Consider the following 23559-nt stretch of genomic DNA (forward strand, 5'->3'; position numbering starts at 1 on the left):
TTCTGATGGTGGTGAGAGTGGAGCCGGACTGTCTCCGTGGCGCAAATGGCTAGCGCGATCGGCTGTTAACCGAAAGGTTGGAGTTTCAAGCCCACCCGGTGGTGGTGCGGGGCTTTTTTTCTTTGGGCTGATAGCTTTGAAGTAATGTTCTGATGGTGGTGTGAGTGGAGCAGGACTGTCCCCGTGGCGCAATTGGCTAGCACGATCGGCTGTTAACCGATGTGTTGGAGTTTCGAGCCCTCCCAGGAGTGGTGTGTTGCTTTTTTCTTTGGGCTGATAGCTTTGAAGATATGTTCTGATGGTGGTGAGAGTGGAGCACGACTGTCTCCATGGCGATATTGGCTAGCGCGATCGGCTGTTAACCGAAAGGTTGGAGTTTCGAGCCTACCCGGTTGTGGTGCAGCTCTTTTTTTTCTTTGGGCTGATAGCTTTAAATATATGTTCTGATGGTGGTGAGAGTGGAGCAGGACTGTCTCCGTGGCGCAAATGGCTGGCGCAATCGGCTGTTAACCGAAAGGTTGGAGTTTCGAGCCCACCCGGTGGTGGTGCGGCGCTTTTTTTTTTCTTTGGGCTGATAGCTTTGAAGTAATGTTCTGATGGTGGTGAGAGTGGAGCAGGACTGTCTCCGTGGCGCAATTGGCTAGCACGATCGGCTGTTAACCGATGGGTTGGAGTTTCGAGCCCTCCCGGGAGTGGTGTGTTGCTTTTTTCTTTGCGCTGATAGCTTTGAAGATATGTTCTGATGGTGGTGAGAGTGGAGCACGACTGCTCCTTGGCGCAATTGGCTAGCGCGATCGGCTGTTAACCGAAAAGTTGGAGTTTCGGGCCCACCCGGTGGTGGTGCGGCGCTTTTTTTCTTTGGGCTGATAGCTTTGAAGATATGTTCTGATGCTGGTGAGAGTGGAGCAGGACTGTCTCCGTGGCACAATTGGCTAGCGCGATCGGTTGTTAACCGACAGGTTGGAGTTTCGAGCCCTCCCGGGAGTGGTGTGTTGTTTTTTCTTTGCGCTGATAGCTTTGAAGATATGTTCTGATGGTGGTGAGAGTGGAGCACGACAGTCTCCATGGCGATATTGGCTAGCGCGATCGGCTGTTAACCGAAATGTTGGAGTTTCGAGCCCACCCGGTGGTGGTGCGGCTCTTTTTTTTTCTTTGGGCTGATAGCTTTGAAGATATGTTCTGATGGTGGTGAGAGTGGAGCAGGACTGTCTCCGTGGCGCAAATGGCTAGCGCAATCGGCTGTTAACCGAAAGGTTGGAGTTTCGAGCCCACCCGGTGGTGGTGCGGCGCTTTTTTTTTCTTTAGGCTGATAGCTTTGAAGTGATGTTCTGATGGTGGTGAGAGTGGAGCAGGACTGTCTCCGTGGCGCAATTGGCTAGCACGATCGGCTGTTAACCGATAGGTTGGAGTTTTGAGCCCTCCCGGGAGTGGTGTGTTGCTTTTTTCTTTGCGCTGATAGCTTTGAAGATATGTTCTGATGGTGGTGAGAGTGGAGCACGACTGCCTCCTTGGCGCAATTGGCTAGCGTTATTGGCTGGTAACCGAAAAGTTGGAGTTTCGAACCCACCCGGTGGTGGTGCGGCGCTTTTTTTTCTTTGGGCTGATAGCTTTGAAGATATGTTCTGATGGTGGTGAGAGTGGAGCAGGACTGTCTCCGTGGCGGAATTGGCTAGCGCGATCGGCTGTTAACCGAAATGTTGGAGTTTCGAGCCCACACGGTGGTAGTGCGGCGCTTTTTTTTCTTTGGGCTGATAGCTTTGAAGATATGTTCTTATGGTGGTGAGAGTGGAGCAGGACTGTCTCCGTGGCACAATTGGCTAGCGCGATCGGCTGTTAACTGAAAGGTTGGAGTTTCGAGCCCTCCCGGGAGTGGTGCGTTGTTTTTTCTTTGCGCTGATAGCTTTGAAGATATGTTCTGATGGTGGTGAGAGTGGAGCACGACAGTCTCCATGGCGATATTGGCTAGCGCGATCGGCTGTTAACCGAAATGTTGGAGTTTCGAGCCCACCCGGTGGTGGTGCGGCTCTTTTTTTTTCTTTGGGCTGATAGCTTTGAAGATATGTTCTGATGGTGGTGAGAGTGGAGCAGGACTGTCTCCGTGGCGCAAATGGCTAGCGCAATCGGCTGTTAACCGAAAGGTTGGAGTTTCGAGCCCACCCGGTGGTGGTGCGGCGCTTTTTTTTTCTTTAGGCTGATAGCTTTGAAGTGATGTTCTGATGGTGGTGAGAGTGGAGCAGGACTGTCTCCGTGGCGCAATTGGCTAGCACGATCGGCTGTTAACCGATAGGTTGGAGTTTTGAGCCCTCCCGGGAGTGGTGTGTTGCTTTTTTCTTTGCGCTGATAGCTTTGAAGATATGTTCTGATGGTGGTGAGAGTGGAGCACGACTGCCTCCTTGGCGCAATTGGCTAGCGTTATTGGCTGGTAACCGAAAAGTTGGAGTTTCGAACCCACCCGGTGGTGGTGCGGCGCTTTTTTTTCTTTGGGCTGATAGCTTTGAAGATATGTTCTGATGGTGGTGAGAGTGGAGCAGGACTGTCTCCGTGGTGCAATTGGCTAGCGCGATCGGCTGTTAACCAAAAAATTGGAGGTTCGAGCCCACCCGGTGGTGGAGTGGCGCTTTTTTTTCTTTGGGCTGATAGCTTTGAAGATATGTTCTGATCGTGGTGAGTGTGAAGCAGGACTGTCTCCGTGGTGCAATTGGCTAGCGCGATCGGCTGTTAACCAAAAAATTGGAGGTTCGAGCCCACCCGCTGGTGGAGCGGCGCTTTTTTTTCTTTGGGCTGATAGCTATGAAGTTATGTTCTGAGGATGGTGAGAGTGGAGCAGGACTGTCTCCGTTGCGCAGTTGGCTAGGGCGATGGGCTGTTAACCGAAGGGTTGGAGGTTCGACCCCACCCGGTGGTTGGGCGGCACTTTTTTTTCTTCGCGCTAATAGCTTTGAAGATATGTTCTGATGGTGGTGAGAGTGGAGCAGGACTGTCTCCGTGGCGCAATTGGCTAGCGCGAACGGCTGTTCACCGAAAGGTTGGAGTTTTGAGCCCTCCCGGGAGTGGTGTGTTGTTTTTTTTCTTTGCGCTGATAGCTTTGAAGATATGTTCTGATGGTAGTGAGAGTGGAGCACGACTGTCTCCATGGCGCAATGGGCTAGCGCGATCGGCTGTTAACCGAAAGGTTGGAGTTTCGAGCCCACCCGGTGGTGGTGCGGCTCTTTTTTTTGTTTGGGCTGATAGCCTTGAAGATATGTTCTGAAGTGGTGAGAGTGGAGCAGGACTGTCTCCGTGGCGCAATTGACTAGCGTGATGGGCTGTTAACCGAAAGGTTGGAGTTTCGAGCCCACCCGGTGGTGGTGCGGCGCTTTTTTTTTCTTTGGGCTGATAGCTTTGAAGATATGTTCTGATGGTGGTGAGAGTGGAGCAGGACTGTCTCCGTGGCGCAATAGGCTAGCGCGATTGGCTGTTGACCGAAAGTTTGGAGTTTTGAGCCCTCCCGGGAGTGGTGCGGCTCTTTTTTTGTTTGGGCTGATAGCTTTGAAGATATGTTCTGATGGTGGTGAGAGTGGAGCCGGACTGTCTCCGTGGCGCAAATGGCTAGCGCGATCGGCTGTTAACCGAAAGGTTGGAGTTTCAAGCCCACCCGGTGGTGGTGCGGGGCTTTTTTTCTTTGGGCTGATAGCTTTGAAGTAATGTTCTGATGGTGGTGTGAGTGGAGCAGGACTGTCCCCGTGGCGCAATTGGCTAGCACGATCGGCTGTTAACCGATGTGTTGGAGTTTGGAGCCCTCCCAGGAGTGGTGTGTTGCTTTTTTCTTTGGGCTGATAGCTTTGAAGATATGTTCTGATGGTGGTGAGAGTGGAGCCCGACTGCTCCTTGGCGCAATTGGCAAGCGCAATCGGTTGTTAACCGAAAAGTTGGAGTTTCGGGCCCACCCGGTGGTGGTGCGGCCCTTTTTTTTCTTTGGGCTGATAGCTTTGAAGATATGTTCTGATGGTGGTGAGAGTGGAGCACGACTGCCTCCTTGGCACAATTGGCTAGCGTTATCGGCTGTTAACCGAAAAGTTGGAGTTTCGAGCCCACCCGGTGGTGGTGCGGCGCTTTTTTTTCTTTGGGCTGATAGCTTTGAAGATATGTTCTGATGGTGGTGAGAGTGGAGCAGGACTGTCTCCGTGGTGCAATTGGCTAGCGCGATCGGCTGTTAACCAAAAAATTGGAGGTTCGAGCCCACCCGGTGGTGGAGCGGCGCTTTTTTTTCTTTGGGCTGATAGCTTTGAAGATATGTTCTGATCGTGGTGAGTGTGAAGCAGGACTGTCTCCGTGGTGCAATTGGCTAGCGCGATCGGCTGTTAACCAAAAAATTGGAGGTTCGAGCCCACCCGCTGGTGGAGCGGCGCTTTTTTTTCTTTGGGCTGATAGCTATGAAGTTATGTTCTGAGGATGGTGAGAGTGGAGCAGGACTGTCTCCGTTGCGCAGTTGGCTAGGGCGATGGGCTGTTAACCGAAGGGTTGGAGGTTCGACCCCACCCGGTGGTTGGGCGGCACTTTTTTTTCTTCGCGCTAATAGCTTTGAAGATATGTTCTGATGGTGGTGAGAGTGGAGCAGGACTGTCTCCGTGGCGCATTTGGTTAGCGCGATCGGCTGTTAACCGAAAGGATGGAGGTTCGAGCCAGCCGGTGGTGGTGCGGCGCTTTTTTTTCTTGGGGCTGATAGCTTTGAAGATATGTTTTGATGGTGGTGAGAGTGGAGCAAGACTGTCTCCGTGGCGCAATTGACTAGCTGAATTGGCTGCTAACCGAAAAGTTGGAGTTCCGAGCCCTCCCGGAATTAGTGTGTTGCTTTTTTCTTTGCGCTGATAGCTTTGAAGATATGTTCTGATGGTGGTGAGTGTAGAGCACGACTGTCTCCGTGGCTCAATTGGCTAGCGCAATTGGCTGTTAACCGAAAGGTTGGAGGTTCGAGCCCACCAGGGCTGGTGCGGCGCTTTTTTTCTTTGAGCTGATAGCTTTGAAGATATGTTCTGATGCTGGTGAGAGTGGAGCAGGACTGTCTCCGTGGCGCAATAGGCTAGCGCGATCGGCTGTTGACCGAAAGCTTGGAGTTTTGAGCCCTTCCGGGAGTGGTGCGGCTCTTTTTTTTGTTTGGGCTGATAGCTTTGAAGATATGTTCTGATGGTGGTGAGAGTGGAGCCGGACTGTCTCCGTGGCGCAAATGGCTAGCGCGATCGGCTGTTAACCGAAAGGTTGGAGTTTCAAGCCCACCCGGTGGTGGTGCGGGGCTTTTTTTCTTTGGGCTGATAGCTTTGAAGTAATGTTCTGATGGTGGTGTGAGTAGAGCAGGACTGTCCCCGTGGCGCAATTGGCTAGCACGATCGGCTGTTAACCGATGTGTTGGAGTTTCGAGCCCTCCCAGGAGTGGTGTGTTGCTTTTTTCTTTGGGCTGATAGCTTTGAAGATATGTTCTGATGGTGGTGAGAGTGGAGCACGACTGTCTCCATGGCGATATTGGCTAGCGCGATCGGCTGTTAACCGAAAGGTTGGAGTTTCGAGCCTACCCGGTTGTGGTGCGGCTCTTTTTTTTCTTTGGGCTGATAGCTTTAAATATATGTTCTGATGGTGGTGAGAGTGGAGCAGGACTGTCTCCGTGGCGCAAATGGCTGGCGCAATCGGCTGTTAACCGAAAGGTTGGAGTTTCGAGCCCACCCGGTGGTGGTGCGGCGCTTTTTTTTTCTTTGGGCTGATAGCTTTGAAGTAATGTTCTGATGGTGGTGAGAGTGGAGCAGGACTGTCTCCGTGGCGCAATTGGCTAGCACGATCGGCTGTTAACCGATGGGTTGGAGTTTCGAGCCCTCCCGGGAGTGGTGTGTTGCTTTTTTCTTTGCGCTGATAGCTTTGAAGATATGTTCTGATGGTGGTGAGAGTGGAGGACGACTGCTCCTTGGCGCAATTGGCTAGCGCGATCGGCTGTTAACCGAAAAGTTGGAGTTTCGGGCCCACCCGGTGGTGGTGCGGCGCTTTTTTTCTTTGGGCTGATAGCTTTGAAGATATGTTCTGATGCTGGTGAGAGTGGAGCAGGACTGTCTCCGTGGCACAATTGGCTAGCGCGATCGGTTGTTAACCGACAGGTTGGAGTTTCGAGCCCTCCCGGGAGTGGTGTGTTGTTTTTTCTTTGCGCTGATAGCTTTGAAGATATGTTCTGATGGTGGTGAGAGTGGAGCACGACAGTCTCCATGGCGATATTGGCTAGCGCGATCGGCTGTTAACCGAAATGTTGGAGTTTCGAGCCCACCCGGTGGTGGTGCGGCTCTTTTTTTTTCTTTGGGCTGATAGCTTTGAAGATATGTTCTGATGGTGGTGAGAGTGGAGCAGGACTGTCTCCGTGGCGCAAATGGCTAGCGCAATCGGCTGTTAACCGAAAGGTTGGAGTTTCGAGCCCACCCGGTGGTGGTGCGGCGCTTTTTTTTTCTTTAGGCTGATAGCTTTGAAGTGATGTTCTGATGGTGGTGAGAGTGGAGCAGGACTGTCTCCGTGGCGCAATTGGCTAGCACGATCGGCTGTTAACCGATAGGTTGGAGTTTTGAGCCCTCCCGGGAGTGGTGTGTTGCTTTTTTCTTTGCGCTGATAGCTTTGAAGATATGTTCTGATGGTGGTGAGAGTGGAGCACGACTGCCTCCTTGGCGCAATTGGCTAGCGTTATTGGCTGGTAACCGAAAAGTTGGAGTTTCGAACCCACCCGGTGGTGGTGCGGCGCTTTTTTTTCTTTGGGCTGATAGCTTTGAAGATATGTTCTGATGGTGGTGAGAGTGGAGCAGGACTGTCTCCGTGGTGCAATTGGCTAGCGCGATCGGCTGTTAACCAAAAAATTGGAGGTTCGAGCCCACCCGGTGGTGGAGTGGCGCTTTTTTTTCTTTGGGCTGATAGCTTTGAAGATATGTTCTGATCGTGGTGAGTGTGAAGCAGGACTGTCTCCGTGGTGCAATTGGCTAGCGCGATCGGCTGTTAACCAAAAAATTGGAGGTTCGAGCCCACCCGCTGGTGGAGCGGCGCTTTTTTTTCTTTGGGCTGATAGCTATGAAGTTATGTTCTGAGGATGGTGAGAGTGGAGCAGGACTGTCTCCGTTGCGCAGTTGGCTAGGGCGATGGGCTGTTAACCGAAGGGTTGGAGGTTCGACCCCACCCGGTGGTTGGGCGGCACTTTTTTTTCTTCGCGCTAATAGCTTTGAAGATATGTTCTGATGGTGGTGAGAGTGGAGCAGGACTGTCTCCGTGGCGCAATTGGCTAGCGCGAACGGCTGTTCACCGAAAGGTTGGAGTTTTGAGCCCTCCCGGGAGTGGTGTGTTGTTTTTTTTCTTTGCGCTGATAGCTTTGAAGATATGTTCTGATGGTAGTGAGAGTGGAGCACGACTGTCTCCATGGCGCAATGGGCTAGCGCGATCGGCTGTTAACCGAAAGGTTGGAGTTTCGAGCCCACCCGGTGGTGGTGCGGCTCTTTTTTTTGTTTGGGCTGATAGCCTTGAAGATATGTTCTGAAGTGGTGAGAGTGGAGCAGGACTGTCTCCGTGGCGCAATTGACTAGCGTGATGGGCTGTTAACCGAAAGGTTGGAGTTTCGAGCCCACCCGGTGGTGGTGCGGCGCTTTTTTTTTCTTTGGGCTGATAGCTTTGAAGATATGTTCTGATGGTGGTGAGAGTGGAGCAGGACTGTCTCCGTGGCGCAATAGGCTAGCGCGATTGGCTGTTGACCGAAAGTTTGGAGTTTTGAGCCCTCCCGGGAGTGGTGCGGCTCTTTTTTTGTTTGGGCTGATAGCTTTGAAGATATGTTCTGATGGTGGTGAGAGTGGAGCCGGACTGTCTCCGTGGCGCAAATGGCTAGCGCGATCGGCTGTTAACCGAAAGGTTGGAGTTTCAAGCCCACCCGGTGGTGGTGCGGGGCTTTTTTTCTTTGGGCTGATAGCTTTGAAGTAATGTTCTGATGGTGGTGTGAGTGGAGCAGGACTGTCCCCGTGGCGCAATTGGCTAGCACGATCGGCTGTTAACCGATGTGTTGGAGTTTGGAGCCCTCCCAGGAGTGGTGTGTTGCTTTTTTCTTTGGGCTGATAGCTTTGAAGATATGTTCTGATGGTGGTGAGAGTGGAGCCCGACTGCTCCTTGGCGCAATTGGCAAGCGCAATCGGTTGTTAACCGAAAAGTTGGAGTTTCGGGCCCACCCGGTGGTGGTGCGGCCCTTTTTTTTCTTTGGGCTGATAGCTTTGAAGATATGTTCTGATGGTGGTGAGAGTGGAGCACGACTGCCTCCTTGGCACAATTGGCTAGCGTTATCGGCTGTTAACCGAAAAGTTGGAGTTTCGAGCCCACCCGGTGGTGGTGCGGCGCTTTTTTTTCTTTGGGCTGATAGCTTTGAAGATATGTTCTGATGGTGGTGAGAGTGGAGCAGGACTGTCTCCGTGGTGCAATTGGCTAGCGCGATCGGCTGTTAACCAAAAAATTGGAGGTTCGAGCCCACCCGGTGGTGGAGCGGCGCTTTTTTTTCTTTGGGCTGATAGCTTTGAAGATATGTTCTGATCGTGGTGAGTGTGAAGCAGGACTGTCTCCGTGGTGCAATTGGCTAGCGCGATCGGCTGTTAACCAAAAAATTGGAGGTTCGAGCCCACCCGCTGGTGGAGCGGCGCTTTTTTTTCTTTGGGCTGATAGCTATGAAGTTATGTTCTGAGGATGGTGAGAGTGGAGCAGGACTGTCTCCGTTGCGCAGTTGGCTAGGGCGATGGGCTGTTAACCGAAGGGTTGGAGGTTCGACCCCACCCGGTGGTTGGGCGGCACTTTTTTTTCTTCGCGCTAATAGCTTTGAAGATATGTTCTGATGGTGGTGAGAGTGGAGCAGGACTGTCTCCGTGGCGCATTTGGTTAGCGCGATCGGCTGTTAACCGAAAGGATGGAGGTTCGAGCCAGCCGGTGGTGGTGCGGCGCTTTTTTTTCTTGGGGCTGATAGCTTTGAAGATATGTTTTGATGGTGGTGAGAGTGGAGCAAGACTGTCTCCGTGGCGCAATTGACTAGCTGAATTGGCTGCTAACCGAAAAGTTGGAGTTCCGAGCCCTCCCGGAATTAGTGTGTTGCTTTTTTCTTTGCGCTGATAGCTTTGAAGATATGTTCTGATGGTGGTGAGTGTAGAGCACGACTGTCTCCGTGGCTCAATTGGCTAGCGCAATTGGCTGTTAACCGAAAGGTTGGAGGTTCGAGCCCACCAGGGCTGGTGCGGCGCTTTTTTTCTTTGAGCTGATAGCTTTGAAGATATGTTCTGATGCTGGTGAGAGTGGAGCAGGACTGTCTCCGTGGCGCAATAGGCTAGCGCGATCGGCTGTTGACCGAAAGCTTGGAGTTTTGAGCCCTTCCGGGAGTGGTGCGGCTCTTTTTTTTGTTTGGGCTGATAGCTTTGAAGATATGTTCTGATGGTGGTGAGAGTGGAGCCGGACTGTCTCCGTGGCGCAAATGGCTAGCGCGATCGGCTGTTAACCGAAAGGTTGGAGTTTCAAGCCCACCCGGTGGTGGTGCGGGGCTTTTTTTCTTTGGGCTGATAGCTTTGAAGTAATGTTCTGATGGTGGTGTGAGTAGAGCAGGACTGTCCCCGTGGCGCAATTGGCTAGCACGATCGGCTGTTAACCGATGTGTTGGAGTTTCGAGCCCTCCCAGGAGTGGTGTGTTGCTTTTTTCTTTGGGCTGATAGCTTTGAAGATATGTTCTGATGGTGGTGAGAGTGGAGCACGACTGTCTCCATGGCGATATTGGCTAGCGCGATCGGCTGTTAACCGAAAGGTTGGAGTTTCGAGCCTACCCGGTTGTGGTGCGGCTCTTTTTTTTCTTTGGGCTGATAGCTTTAAATATATGTTCTGATGGTGGTGAGAGTGGAGCAGGACTGTCTCCGTGGCGCAAATGGCTGGCGCAATCGGCTGTTAACCGAAAGGTTGGAGTTTCGAGCCCACCCGGTGGTGGTGCGGCGCTTTTTTTTTCTTTGGGCTGATAGCTTTGAAGTAATGTTCTGATGGTGGTGAGAGTGGAGCAGGACTGTCTCCGTGGCGCAATTGGCTAGCACGATCGGCTGTTAACCGATGGGTTGGAGTTTCGAGCCCTCCCGGGAGTGGTGTGTTGCTTTTTTCTTTGCGCTGATAGCTTTGAAGATATGTTCTGATGGTGGTGAGAGTGGAGGACGACTGCTCCTTGGCGCAATTGGCTAGCGCGATCGGCTGTTAACCGAAAAGTTGGAGTTTCGGGCCCACCCGGTGGTGGTGCGGCGCTTTTTTTCTTTGGGCTGATAGCTTTGAAGATATGTTCTGATGCTGGTGAGAGTGGAGCAGGACTGTCTCCGTGGCACAATTGGCTAGCGCGATCGGTTGTTAACCGACAGGTTGGAGTTTCGAGCCCTCCCGGGAGTGGTGTGTTGTTTTTTCTTTGCGCTGATAGCTTTGAAGATATGTTCTGATGGTGGTGAGAGTGGAGCACGACAGTCTCCATGGCGATATTGGCTAGCGCGATCGGCTGTTAACCGAAATGTTGGAGTTTCGAGCCCACCCGGTGGTGGTGCGGCTCTTTTTTTTTCTTTGGGCTGATAGCTTTGAAGATATGTTCTGATGGTGGTGAGAGTGGAGCAGGACTGTCTCCGTGGCGCAAATGGCTAGCGCAATCGGCTGTTAACCGAAAGGTTGGAGTTTCGAGCCCACCCGGTGGTGGTGCGGCGCTTTTTTTTTCTTTAGGCTGATAGCTTTGAAGTGATGTTCTGATGGTGGTGAGAGTGGAGCAGGACTGTCTCCGTGGCGCAATTGGCTAGCACGATCGGCTGTTAACCGATAGGTTGGAGTTTTGAGCCCTCCCGGGAGTGGTGTGTTGCTTTTTTCTTTGCGCTGATAGCTTTGAAGATATGTTCTGATGGTGGTGAGAGTGGAGCACGACTGCCTCCTTGGCGCAATTGGCTAGCGTTATCGGCTGGTAACCGAAAAGTTGGAGTTTCGAGCCCACCCGGTGGTGGTGCGGCGCTTTTTTTTCTCTGGGCTGATAGCTTTGAAGATATGTTCTGATGGTGGTGAGAGTGGAGCAGGACTGTCTCCGTGGTGCAATTGGCTAGCGCGATCGGCTGTTAACCAAAAAATTGGAGGTTCGAGCCCACCCGGTGGTGGAGTGGCGCTTTTTTTTCTTTGGGCTGATAGCTTTGAAGATATGTTCTGATCGTGGTGAGTGTGAAGCAGGACTGTCTCCGTGGTGCAATTGGCTAGCGCGATCGGCTGTTAACCAAAAAATTGGAGGTTCGAGCCCACCCGCTGGTGGAGCGGCGCTTTTTTTTCTTTGGGCTGATAGCTATGAAGTTATGTTCTGAGGATGGTGAGAGTGGAGCAGGACTGTCTCCGTTGCGCAGTTGGCTAGGGCGATTGGCTGTTAACCGAAGGGTTGGAGGTTCGACCCCACCCGGTGGTTGGGCGGCACTTTTTTTTCTTCGCGCTAATAGCTTTGAAGATATGTTCTGATGGTGGTGAGAGTGGAGCAGGACTGTCTCCGTGGCGCAATTGGCTAGCGCGAACGGCTGTTAACCGAAAGGTTGGAGTTTTGAGCCCTCCCGGGAGTGGTGTGTTGTTTTTTTCTTTGCGCTGATAGCTTTGAAGATATGTTCTGATGGTAGTGAGAGTGGAGCGCGACTGTCTCCATGGCGCAATGGGCTAGCGCGATCGGCTGTTAACCGAAAGGTTGGAGTTTCGAGCCCACCCGGTGGTGGTGCGGCTCTTTTTTTTGTTTGGGCTGATAGCTTTGAAGATATGTTCTGATGGTGGTGAGAGTGGAGCAGGACTGTCTCCGTGGCGCAATTGACTAGCGTGATGGGCTGTTAACCGAAAGGTTGGAGTTTCGAGCCCGCCCGGTGGTGGTGCGGCGCTTTTTTTTTTCTTTGGGCTGATAGCTTTGAAGATATGTTCTGATGATGGTGAGAGTGGAGCAGGACTGTCTCCGTGGCGCAATAGGCTAGCGCGATCGGCTGTTGACCGAAAGTTTGGAGTTTTGAGCCCTCGCGGGAGTGGTGCGGCTCTTTTTTTTGTTTGGGCTGATAGCTTTGAAGATATGTTCTGATGGTGGTGAGAGTGGAGCCGGACTGTCTCCGTGGCGCAAATGGCTAGCGCGATCGGCTGTTAACCGAAAGGTTGGAGTTTCAAGCCCACCCGGTGGTGGTGCGGGGCTTTTTTTCTTTGGGCTGATAGCTTTGAAGTAATGTTCTGATGGTGGTGTGAGTGGAGCAGGACTGTCCCCGTGGCGCAATTGGCTAGCACGATCGGCTGTTAACCGATGTGTTGGAGTTTCGAGCCCTCCCAGGAGTGGTGTGTTGCTTTTTTCTTTGGGCTGATAGCTTTGAAGATATGTTCTGATGGTGGTGAGAGTGGAGCACGACTGTCTTCATGGCGATATTGGCTAGCGCGATCGGCTGTTAACCGAAATGTTGGAGTTTCGAGCCCACCTGGTGGTGGTGCGGCTCTTTTTTTTTCTTTGGGCTGATAGCTTTGAAGATATGTTCTGATGGTGGTGAGAGTGGAGCAGGACTGTCTCCGTGGCGCAAATGGCTAGCGCAATCGGCTGTTAACCGAAAGGTTGGAGTTTCGAGCCCACCCGGTTGTGGTGCGGCGCTTTTTAGATGCGGAGCATCTTATACTCGCGCCTTGTAGTGCGCCGTCCGCGCCGTCCGCACCGCTTCTCGAACATTCGACAGCTGACGCGCGCGCATGCGCCGTCGCGCCGTCGCCCACTCTTCCACCATCTGTGCATCCCTTCCTCCTCTACACACCGCGCGCGCTTCACTCCTCCACCATCTGTGCACCCTTCCTCCTCTACACACCGCGTTTGACATCTACAATTCTCCTGATTCTCCAGTGGACGCGCATGTGGCGTCGCGCTTCGAGAACATTCAACAGCTGACAGTGCATGCGCCGTCGTGCTGTATATATACTCAAGGTCGGCGCTCGCTCGCTCAGTTGCCGCTCGTCGGTTTGTTTGTACGGCGCGTCGACGTCCAAGGTCGCGGTGAAATGAATTCCAACGAATCCACAAACACAATGATCGACGTCCCTTCGACCAGCGCCGCCCTTCCGCATACGTGTGTACGTGTTCACTCATTTAACACCCCCTCCTACAACCACGTTAACCAATTCAGCCATCGACCCAAGTAAGTCGCAATTTAACACCCCATTTCACAACCACGTTAACCAATTTAGCCATCGACCCAAGTAAGTCGCACTTTAACACCCCGTTAACCAATTATATGGTCCGCATCCTCCTCAGTGTTCCCCCGAGGGAAGCTGCGGGCAATTTTTTTTTCTTTAGGCTGATAGCTTTGAAGTGATGTTCTGATGGTGGTGAGAGTGTAGCAGGACTGTCTCCGTGGTGCAATTGGCTAGCGCGATCGGCTGTTAATAAAAAAATTGGAGGTTCGAGCCCACCCGCTGGTGGAGCGGCGCTTTTTTTTCTTTGGGCTGATAGCTATGAAGTTATGTTCTGAGGATGGTGAGAGTGGAGCAGGACTGTCTCCGTTGCGCAGTTGGCTAGGGCGATGGGCTGTTAACCGAAGGGTTGGAGGTTCGACTCCACCCGGTGGTTGGGCGGCACTTTTTTTTCTTCGCGCTAATAGCTTTGAAGATATGTTCTGATGGTGGTGAGAGTGGAGCAGGACTGTCTCCGTGGCGCAATTGGCTAGCGCGAACGGCTGTTAACCGAAAGGTTGGAGTTTTGAGCCCTCCCGGGAGTGGTGTGTTGTTTTTTTCTTTGCGCTGATAGCTTTGAAGATATGTTCTGATGGTAGTGAGAGTGGAGCACGACTGTCTCCATGGCGCAATGGGCTAGCGCGATCGGCTGTTAACCGAAAGGTTGGAGTTTCGAGCCCACCCGGTGGTGGTGCGGCTCTTTTTTTTTGTTTGGGCTGATAGCTTTGAAGATATGTTCTGATGGTGGTGAGAGTGGAGCAGGACTGTCTCCGTGGCGCAATTGACTAGCGTGATGGGCTGTTAACCGAAAGGTTGGAGTTTCGAGCCCGCCCGGTGGTGGTGCGGCGCTTTTTTTTCTTTGGGCTGATAGCTTTGAAGATATGTTCTGATGGTGGTGAGAGTGGAGCAGGACTGTCTCCGTGGCGCAATAGGCTAGCGCGATCGGCTGTTGACCGAAAGTTTGGAGTTTTGAGCCCTCCCGGGAGTGGTGCGGCTCTTTTTTTTGTTTGGGCTGATAGCTTTGAAGATATGTTCTGATGGTGGTGAGAGTGGAGCCGGACTGTCTCCGTGGCGCAAATGGCTAGCGCGATCGGCTGTTAACCGAAAGGTTGGAGTTTCAAGCCCACCCGGTGGTGGTGCGGGGCTTTTTTTCTTTGGGCTGATAGCTTTGAAGTAATGTTCTGATGGTGGTGTGAGTGGAGCAGGACTGTCCCCGTGGCGCAATTGGCTAGCACGATCGGCTGTTAACCGATGTGTTGGAGTTTGGAGCCCTCCCAGGAGTGGTGTGTTGCTTTTTTCTTTGGGCTGATAGCTTTGAAGATATGTTCTGATGGTGGTGAGAGTGGAGCACGACTGTCTCCATGGCGATATTGGCTAGCGCGATCGGCTGTTAACCGAAATGTTGGAGTTTCGAGCCCACCTGGTGGTGGTGCGGCTCTTTTTTTTTCTTTGGGCTGATAGCTTTGAAGATATGTTCTGATGGTGGTGAGAGTGGAGCAGGACTGTCTCCGTGGCACAATTGGCTAGCGCGATCGGTTGTTAACCGACAGGTTGGAGTTTCGAGCCCTCCCGGGAGTGGTGTGTTGTTTTTTCTTTGCGCTGATAGCTTTGAAGATATGTTCTGATGGTGGTGAGAGTGGAGCACGACTGTCTCCATGGCGATATTGGCTAGCGCAATCGGCTGTTAACCGAAAGGTTGGAGTTTCGAGCCCACCCGGTGGTGGTGCGGCGCTTTTTTTTTCTTTGGGCTGATAGCTTTGAAGTAATGTTCTGATGCTGGTGAGAGTGGAGCAGGACTGTCTCCGTGGCACAATTGGCTAGCGCGATCGGTTGTTAACCGACAGGTTGGAGTTTCGAGCCCTCCCGGGAGTGGTGTGTTGTTTTTTCTTTGCGCTGATAGCTTTGAAGATATGTTCTGATGGTGGTGAGAGTGGAGCACGACAGTCTCTATGGCGATATTGGCTAGCGCGATCGGCTGTTAACCGAAATGTTGGAGTTTCGAGCCCACCCGGTGGTGGTGCGGCTCTTTTTTTTTCTTTGGGCTGATAGCTTTGAAGATATGTTCTGATGGTGGTGAGAGTGGAGCAGGACTGTCTCCGTGGCGCAAATGGCTAGCGCAATCGGCTGTTAACCGAAAGGTTGGAGTTTCGAGCCCACCCGGTGGTGGTGCGGCGCTTTTTTTTTCTTTAGGCTGATAGCTTTGAAGTGATGTTCTGATAGTGGTGAGAGTGGAGCAGGACTGTCTCCGTGGCGCAATTGGCTAGCACGATCGGCTGTTAACCGATGGGTTGGAGTTTCGAGCCCTCCCGGGAGTGGTGTGTTGCTTTTTTCTTTGCGCTGATAGTTTTGAAGATATGTTCTGATGGTGGTGAGAGTGGAGCACGACTGCTCCTTGGCGCAATTGGCTAGCGCGATCGGCTGTTAACCGAAAAGTTGGAGTTTCGAGCCCACCCGGTGGTGGTGCGGCGCTTTTTTTCTTTGGGCTGATAGCTTTGAAGATATGTTCTGATGCTGGTGAGAGTGGAGCAGGACTGTCTCCGTGGCACAATTGGCTAGCGCGATCGGTTGTTAACCGACAGGTTGGAGTTTCGAGCCCTCCCGGGAGTGGTGTGTTGTTTTTTCTTTGCGCTGATAGCTTTGAAGATATGTTCTGATGGTGGTGAGAGTGGAGCACGACTGTCTCCATGGCGATATTGGCTAGCGCGATCGGCTGTTAACCGAAATGTTGGAGTTTCGAGCCCACCCGGTGGTGGTGCGGCTCTTTTTTTTTCTTTGGGCTGATAGCTTTGAAGATATGTTCTGATGGTGGTGAGAGTGGAGCAGGACTGTCTCCGTGGCGCAAATGGCTAGCGCAATCGGCTGTTAACCGAAAGGTTGGAGTTTCGAGCCCACCCGGTGGTGGTGCGGCGCTTTTTAGATGCGGAGCATCTTATACTCGCGCCTTGTAGTGCACCGTCCGCGCCGTCCGCACCGCTTCTCGAACATTCGACAGCTGACGCGCGCGCATGCGCCGTCGCGCCGTCGCCCACTCTTCCACCATCTGTGCATCCCTTCCTCCTCTACACACCGCGCGCGCTTCACTCCTCCACCATCTGTGCACCCTTCCTCCTCTACACACCGCGTTCGACATCTACAATTCTCCTGATTCTCCAGTGGACGCGCATGTGGCGTCGCGCTTCGAGAACATTCAACAGCTGACAGTGCATGCGCCGTCGTGCTGTATATATACTCAAGGTCGGCGCTCGCTCGCTCAGTTGCCGCTCGTCGGTTGGTTTGTACGGCGCGTCGACGTCCAAGGTCGCGGTGAAATGAATTCCAACGAATCCACAAACACAATGATCGACGTCCCTTCGACCAGCGCCGCCCTTCCACATACGTGTGTACGTGTTCACTCATTTAACACCCCCTCCTACAACCACGTTAACCAATTCAGCCATCGACCCAAGTAAGTCGCAATTTAACACCCCATTTCACAACCACGTTAACCAATTTAGCCATCGACCCAAGTAAGTCGCACTTTAACACCCCGTTAAGCAATTATATGGTCCGCATCCTCCTCAGTGTTCCCCCGAGGGAAGCTGCGGGCAATTTTTTTTTTCTTTAGGCTGATAGCTTTGAAGTGATGTTCTGATGGTGGTGAGAGTGTAGCAGGACTGTCTCCGTGGCGCAATTGGCTAGCACGATCGGCTGTTAACCGATAGGTTGGAGTTTTGAGCCCTCCCGGGAGTGGTGTGTTGCTTTTTTTTGCGCTGATAGCTTTGAAGATATGTTCTGATGGTGGTGAGAGTGGAGCACGACTGCCTCCTTGGGGCAATTGGCTAGCGTTATCGGCTGTTAACCGAAAAGTTGGAGTTTCGAGCCCACCCGGTGGTGGTGCGGCGCTTTTTTTTCTTGGGGCTGATAGCTTTGAAGATATGTTTTGATGGTGGTGAGAGTGGAGCAGACTGTCTCCGTGGCGCAATTGACTAGCTGAATTGGCTGCTAACCGAAAGGTTGGAGTTCCGAGCCCTCCCGGAATTAGTGTGTTGCTTTTTTCTTTGCGCTGATAGCTTTGAAGATATGTTCTGATGGTGGTGAGTGTAGAGCACGACTGTCTCCGTGGCTCAATTGGCTAGCGCGATTGGCTGTTAACCGAAAGGTTGGAGGTTCGAGCCCACCAGGGGTGGTGCGGCGCTTTTATTCCTTTGAGCTGATAGCTTTGAAGATATGTTCTGATGGTGGTGAGAGTGGAGCAGGACTGTCTCCGTGGCGCAATTGGCTAGCACGATCGGCTGTTAACCGAAAAGTTGGAGTTTCGAGCCCACCCGGTGGTGGTGCGGCGCTTTTTTTCTTTGGGCTGATAGCTTTGAAGATATGTTCTGATGCTGGTGAGAGTGGAGCAGGACTGTCTCCGTGGCACAATTGGCTAGCGCGATCGGTTGTTAACCGACAGGTTGGAGTTTCGAGCCCTCCCGGGAGTGGTGTGTTGTTTTTTCTTTGCGCTGATAGCTTTGAAGATAAGTTCTGATGGTGGTGAGAGTAGAGCACGACAGTCTCCATGGCGATATTGGCTAGCGCGATCGGCTGTTAACCGAAATGTTGGAGTTTCGAGCCCACCCGGTGGTGGTGCGGCTCTTTTTTTTTTCTTTGGGCTGATAGCTTTGAAGATATGTTCTGATGGTGGTGAGAGTGGAGCAGGACTGTCTCCGTGGCGCAATTGGCTAGCGCGATCGGCTGTTAACCGGAAAGTTGGAGTTTCGAGCCCACCCGGTGGTGGTGCGGCGCTTTTTTTCTTTGGGCTGATAGCTTTGAAGATATGTTCTGATGCTGGTGAGAGTGGAGCAGGACTGTCTCCGTGGCACAATTGGCTAGCGCGATCGGTTGTTAACCGACAGGTTGGAGTTTCGAGCCCTCCCGGGAGTGGTGTGTTGTTTTTTCTTTGCGCTGATAGCTTTGAAGATAAGTTCTGATGGTGGTGAGAGTGGAGCACGACAGTCTCCATGGCGATATTGGCTAGCGCGATCGGCTGTTAACCGAAATGTTGGAGTTTCGAGCCCACCCGGTGGTGGTGCGGCTCTTTTTTTTTCTTTGGGCTGATAGCTTTGAAGATATGTTCTGATGGTGGTGAGAGTGGAGCAGGACTGTCTCCGTGGCGCAAATGGCTAGCGCAATCGGCTGTTAACCGAAACGTTGGAGTTTCGAGCCCACCCGGTGGTGGTGCGGCGCTTTTTTTTTCTTTAGGCTGATAGCTTTGAAGTGATGTTCTGATGGTGGTGAGAGTGGAGCAGGACTGTCTCCGTGGCGCAATTGGCTAGCACGATCGGCTGTTAACCGATAGGTTGGAGTTTTGAGCCCTCCCGGGAGTGGTGTGTTGCTTTTTTCTTTGCGCTGATAGCTTTGAAGATATGTTCTGATGGTGGTGAGTGTAGAGCACGACTGTCTTCGTGGCTCAAATGGCTAGCGCGACTGGCTGTTAACCGAAAGGATGGAGGTTCGAGCCCACCAGGGGTGGTGCGGCGCTTTTATTCCTTTGAGCTGATAGCTTTGAAGATATGTTCTGATGGTGGTGAGAGTGGAGCAGGACTGTCTCCGTAGCGCAATTGACTAGCGTGATGGGCTGTTAACCGAAAGGTTGGAGTTTCGAGCCCGCCCGGTGGTGGTGCGGCGCTTTTTTTTCTTTGGGCTGATAGCTTTGAAGATATGTTCTGATGGTGGTGAGAGTGGAGCAGGACTGTCTCCGTGGCGCAATAGGCTAGCGCGATCGGCTGTTGACCGAAAGTTTGGAGTTTTGAGCCCTCCCGGGAGTGGTGCGGCTCTTTTTTTTTGTTTGGGCTGATAGCTTTGAAGATATGTTCTGATGGTGGTGAGAGTGGAGCCGGACTGTCTCCGTGGCGCAAATGGCTAGCGCGATCGGCTGTTAACCGAAAGGTTGGAGTTTCAAGCCCACCCGGTGGTGGTGCGGGGCTTTTTTTCTTTGGGCTGATAGCTTTGAAGTAATGTTCTGATGGTGGTGAGAGTGGAGCAGGACTGTCCCCGTGGCGCAATTGGCTAGCACGATCGGCTGTTAACCGATGTGTTGGAGTTTTGAGCCCTCCCAGGAGTGGTGTGTTGCTTTTTTCTTTGGGCTGATAGCTTTGAAGATATGTTCTGATGGTGGTGAGAGTGGAGCACGACTGCTCCTTGGCGCAATTGGCAAGCGCAATCGGTTGTTAACCGAAAAGTTGGAGTTTCGAGCCCACCCGGTGGTGGTGCGGCCCTTTTTTTTCTTTGGGCTGATAGCTTTGAAGATATGTTCTGATGGTGGTAAGAGTGGAGCACGACTGCCTCCTTGGCACAATTGGCTAGCGTTATCGGCTGTTAACCGAAAAGTTGGAGTTTCGAGCCCACCCGGTGGTGGTGCGGCGCTTTTTTTTCTTTGGGCTGATAGCTTTGAAGATATGTTCTGATGGTGGTGAAAGTGGAGCAGGACTGTCTCCGTGGTGCAATTGGCTAGCGCGATCGGCTGTTAACCAAAAAATTGGAGGTTCGGGCCCACCCGGTGGTGGAGCGGCGCTTTTTTTTCTTTGGGCTGATAGCTTTGAAGATATGTTCTGATCGTGGTGAGTGTGAAGCAGGACTGTCTCCGTGGTGCAATTGGCTAGCGCGATCGGCTGTTAACCAAAAAATTGGAGGTTCGAGCCCACCCGCTGGTGGAGCGGCGCTTTTTTTTCTTTGGGCTGATAGCTATGAAGTTATGTTCTGAGGATGGTGAGAGTGGAGCAGGACTGTCTCCGTTGCGCAGTTGGCTAGGGCGATGGGCTGTTAACCGAAGGGTTGGAGGTTCGACCCCACCCGGTGGTTGGGCGGCACTTTTTTTTCTTCGCGCTAATAGCTTTGAAGATATGTTCTGATGGTGGTGAGAGTGGAGCAGGACTGTCTCCGTGGCGCAATTGGCTAGCGCGAACGGCTGTTAACCGAAAGGTTGGAGTTTTGAGCCCTCCCGGGAGTGGTGTGTTGTTTTTTTCTTTGCGCTGATAGCTTTGAAGATATGTTCTGATGGTAGTGAGAGTGGAGCACGACTGTCTCCATGGCGCAATGGGCTAGCGCGATCGGCTGTTAACCGAAAGGTTGGAGTTTCGAGCCCACCCGGTGGTGGTGCGGCTCTTTTTTTTGTTTGGGCTGATAGCTTTGAAGATATGTTCTGATGGTGGTGAGAGTGGAGCAGGACTGTCTCCGTGGCGCAATTGACTAGCGTGATGGGCTGTTAACCGAAAGGTTGGAGTTTCGAGCCCGCCCGGTGGTGGTGCGGCGCTTTTTTTTCTTTGGGCTGATAGCTTTGAAGATATGTTCTGATGGTGGTGAGAGTGGAGCAGGACTGTCTCCGTGGCGCAATTGGCTAGCACGATCAGCTGTTAACCGATGTGTTGGAGTTTCGAGCCCTTCCAGTAGTGGTGTGTTGCTTTTTTCTTTGGGCTGATAGCTTTGAAGATATGTTCTGATGGTGGTGAGAGTGGAGCACGACTGTCTCCATGGCGATATTGGCTAGCGCGATCGGCTGTTAACCGAAATGTTGGAGTTTCGAGCCCACCTGGTGGTGGTGCGGCTCTTTTTTTTTCTTTGGGCTGATAGCTTTGAAGATATGTTCTGATGGTGGTGAGAGTGGAGCAGGACTGTCTCCGTGGCACAATTGGCTAGCGCGATCGGTTGTTAACCGACAGGTTGGAGTTTCGAGCCCTCCCGGGAGTGGTGTGTTGTTTTTTCTTTGCGCTGATAGCTTTGAAGATATGTTCTGATGGTGGTGAGAGTGGAGCACGACTGTCTCCATGGCGATATTGGCTAGCGCGATCGGCTGTTAACCGAAATGTTGGAGTTTCGAGCCCACCCGGTGGTGCTGCGGCGCTTTTTAGATGCGGAGCATCTTATACTCGCGCCTTGTAGTGCGCCGTCCGCGCCGTCCGCGCCGTCCGCACCGCTTCTCGAACATTCGACAGCTGACGCGCGCGCATGCGCCGTCGCGCCGTCGCCCACTCTTCCACCATCTGTGCATCCCTTCCTCCTCTACACACCGCGCGCGCTTCACTCCTCCACCATGTGTGCACCCTTCCTCCTCTACACACCGCGTTCGACATCTACAATTCTCCTGATTCTCCAGTGGACGCGCATGTGGCGTCGCGCTTCGAGAACATTCAACAGCTGACAGTGCATGCGCCGTCGTGCTGTATATATACTCAAGGTCGGCGCTCGCTCGCTCAGTTGCCGCTCGTCGGTTGGTTTGTACGGCGCGTCGACGTCCAAGGTCGCGGTGAAATGAATTCCAACGAATGCACAAACACAATGATCGACGTCCCTTCGACCAGCGCCGCCCTTCCGCATACGTGTGTACGTTTTCACTCATTTAACACCCCCTCCTACAACCACGTTAACCAATTCAGCCATCGACCCAAGTAAGTCGCAATTTAACACCCCATTTCACAACCACGTTAACCAATTTAGCCATCGACCCAATTAAGTCGCACTTTAACACCCCGTTAACCAATTATATGGTCCGCATCCTCCTCAGTGTTCCCCCGAGGGAAGCTGCGGGCAATTTTTTTTTTCTTTAGGCTGATAGCTTTGAAGTGATGTTCTGATGGTGGTGAGAGTGTAGCAGGACTGTCTCCGTGGCGCAATTGGCTAGCACGATCGGCTGTTAACCGATAGGTTGGAGTTTTGAGCCCTCCCGGGAGTGGTGTGTTGCTTTTTTTTGCGCTGATAGCTTTGAAGATATGTTCTGATGGTGGTGAGAGTGGAGCACGACTGTCTCCGTGGCGCAATTGGCTAGCACGATCGGCTGTTAACCGATAGGTTGGAGTTTTGAGCCCTCCCGGGAGTGGTGTGTTGCTTTTTTTTGCGCTGATAGCTTTGAAGATATGTTCTGATGGTGTTGAGAGTGGAGCACGACTGTCTCCGTGGCTCAATTGGCTAGCGCGATTGGCTGTTAACCGAAAGGTTGGAGGTTCGAGCCCACCAGGGGTGGTGCGGCGCTTTTATTCCTTTGAGCTGATAGCTTTGAAGATATGTTCTGATGGTGGTGAGAGTGGAGCAGGACTGTCTCCGTGGCGCAATTGACTAGCGTGATGGGCTGTTAACCGAAAGGTTGGAGTTTCGAGCCCGCCCGGTGGTGGTGCGGCGCTTTTTTTTCTTTGGGCTGATAGCTTTGAAGATATGTTCTGATGGTGGTGAGAGTGGAGCAGGACTGTCTCCGTGGCGCAATAGGCTAGCGCGATCGGCTGTTGACCGAAAGTTTGGAGTTTTGAGCCCTCCCGGGAGTGGTGCGGCTCTTTTTTTTGTTTGGGCTGATAGCTTTGAAGATATGTTCTGATGGTGGTGAGAGTGGAGCCGGACTGTCTCCGTGGCGCAAATGGCTAGCGCGATCGGCTGTTAACCGAAAGGTTGGAGTTTCAAGCCCACCCGGTGGTGGTGCGGGGCTTTTTTTCTTTGGGCTGATAGCTTTGAAGTAATGTTCTGATGGTGGTGAGAGTGGAGCAGGACTGTCCCCGTGGCGCAATTGGCTAGCACGATCGGCTGTTAACCGGTGTGTTGGAGTTTCGAGCCCTCCCAGGAGTGGTGTGTTGCTTTTTTCTTTGGGCTGATAGCTTTGAAGATATGTTCTGATGGTGGTGAGAGTGGAGCACGACTGCTCCTTGGCGCAATTGGCAAGCGCAATCGGTTGTTAACCGAAAAGTTGGAGTTTCGAGCCCACCCGGTGGTGGTGCGGCCCTTTTTTTTCTTTGGGCTGATAGCTTTGAAGATATGTTCTGATGGTGGTGAGAGTGGAGCACGACTGCCTCCTTGGCGCAATTGGCTAGCGTTATCGGCTGTTAACCGAAAAGTTGGAGTTTCGAGCCCACCCGGTGGTGGTGCGGCGCTTTTTTTTCTTTGGGCTGATAGCTTTGAAGATATGTTCTGATGGTGGTGAGAGTGGAGCAGGACTGTCTCCGTGGTGCAATTGGCTAGCGCGATCGGCTGTTAACCAAAAAATTGGAGGTTCGAGGCCACCCGGTGGTGGAGCGGCCCTTTTTTTTGGGCTGATAGCTTTGAAGATATGTTCTGATCGTGGTGAGTGTGAAGCAGGACTGTCTCCGTGGTGCAATTGGCTAGCGCGATCGGCTGTTAACCAAAAAATTGGAGGTTCGAGCCCACCCGCTGGTGGAGTGGCGCTTTTTTTTCTTTGGGCTGATAGCTATGAAGTTATGTTCTGAGGATGGTGAGAGTGGAGCAGGACTGTCTCCGTTGTGCAGTTGGCTAGGGCGATGGGCTGTTACCCGAAGGGTTGGAGGTTCGACCCCACCCGGTGGTTGGGCGGCACTTTTTTTTCTTCGCGCTAATAGCTTTGAAGATATGTTCTGATGG

This window comes from Rhipicephalus microplus, chromosome 4, assembly GCF_043290135.1.
Source record: "Rhipicephalus microplus isolate Deutch F79 chromosome 4, USDA_Rmic, whole genome shotgun sequence".
Taxonomy (NCBI): Eukaryota; Metazoa; Arthropoda; class Arachnida; order Ixodida; family Ixodidae; genus Rhipicephalus; species Rhipicephalus microplus.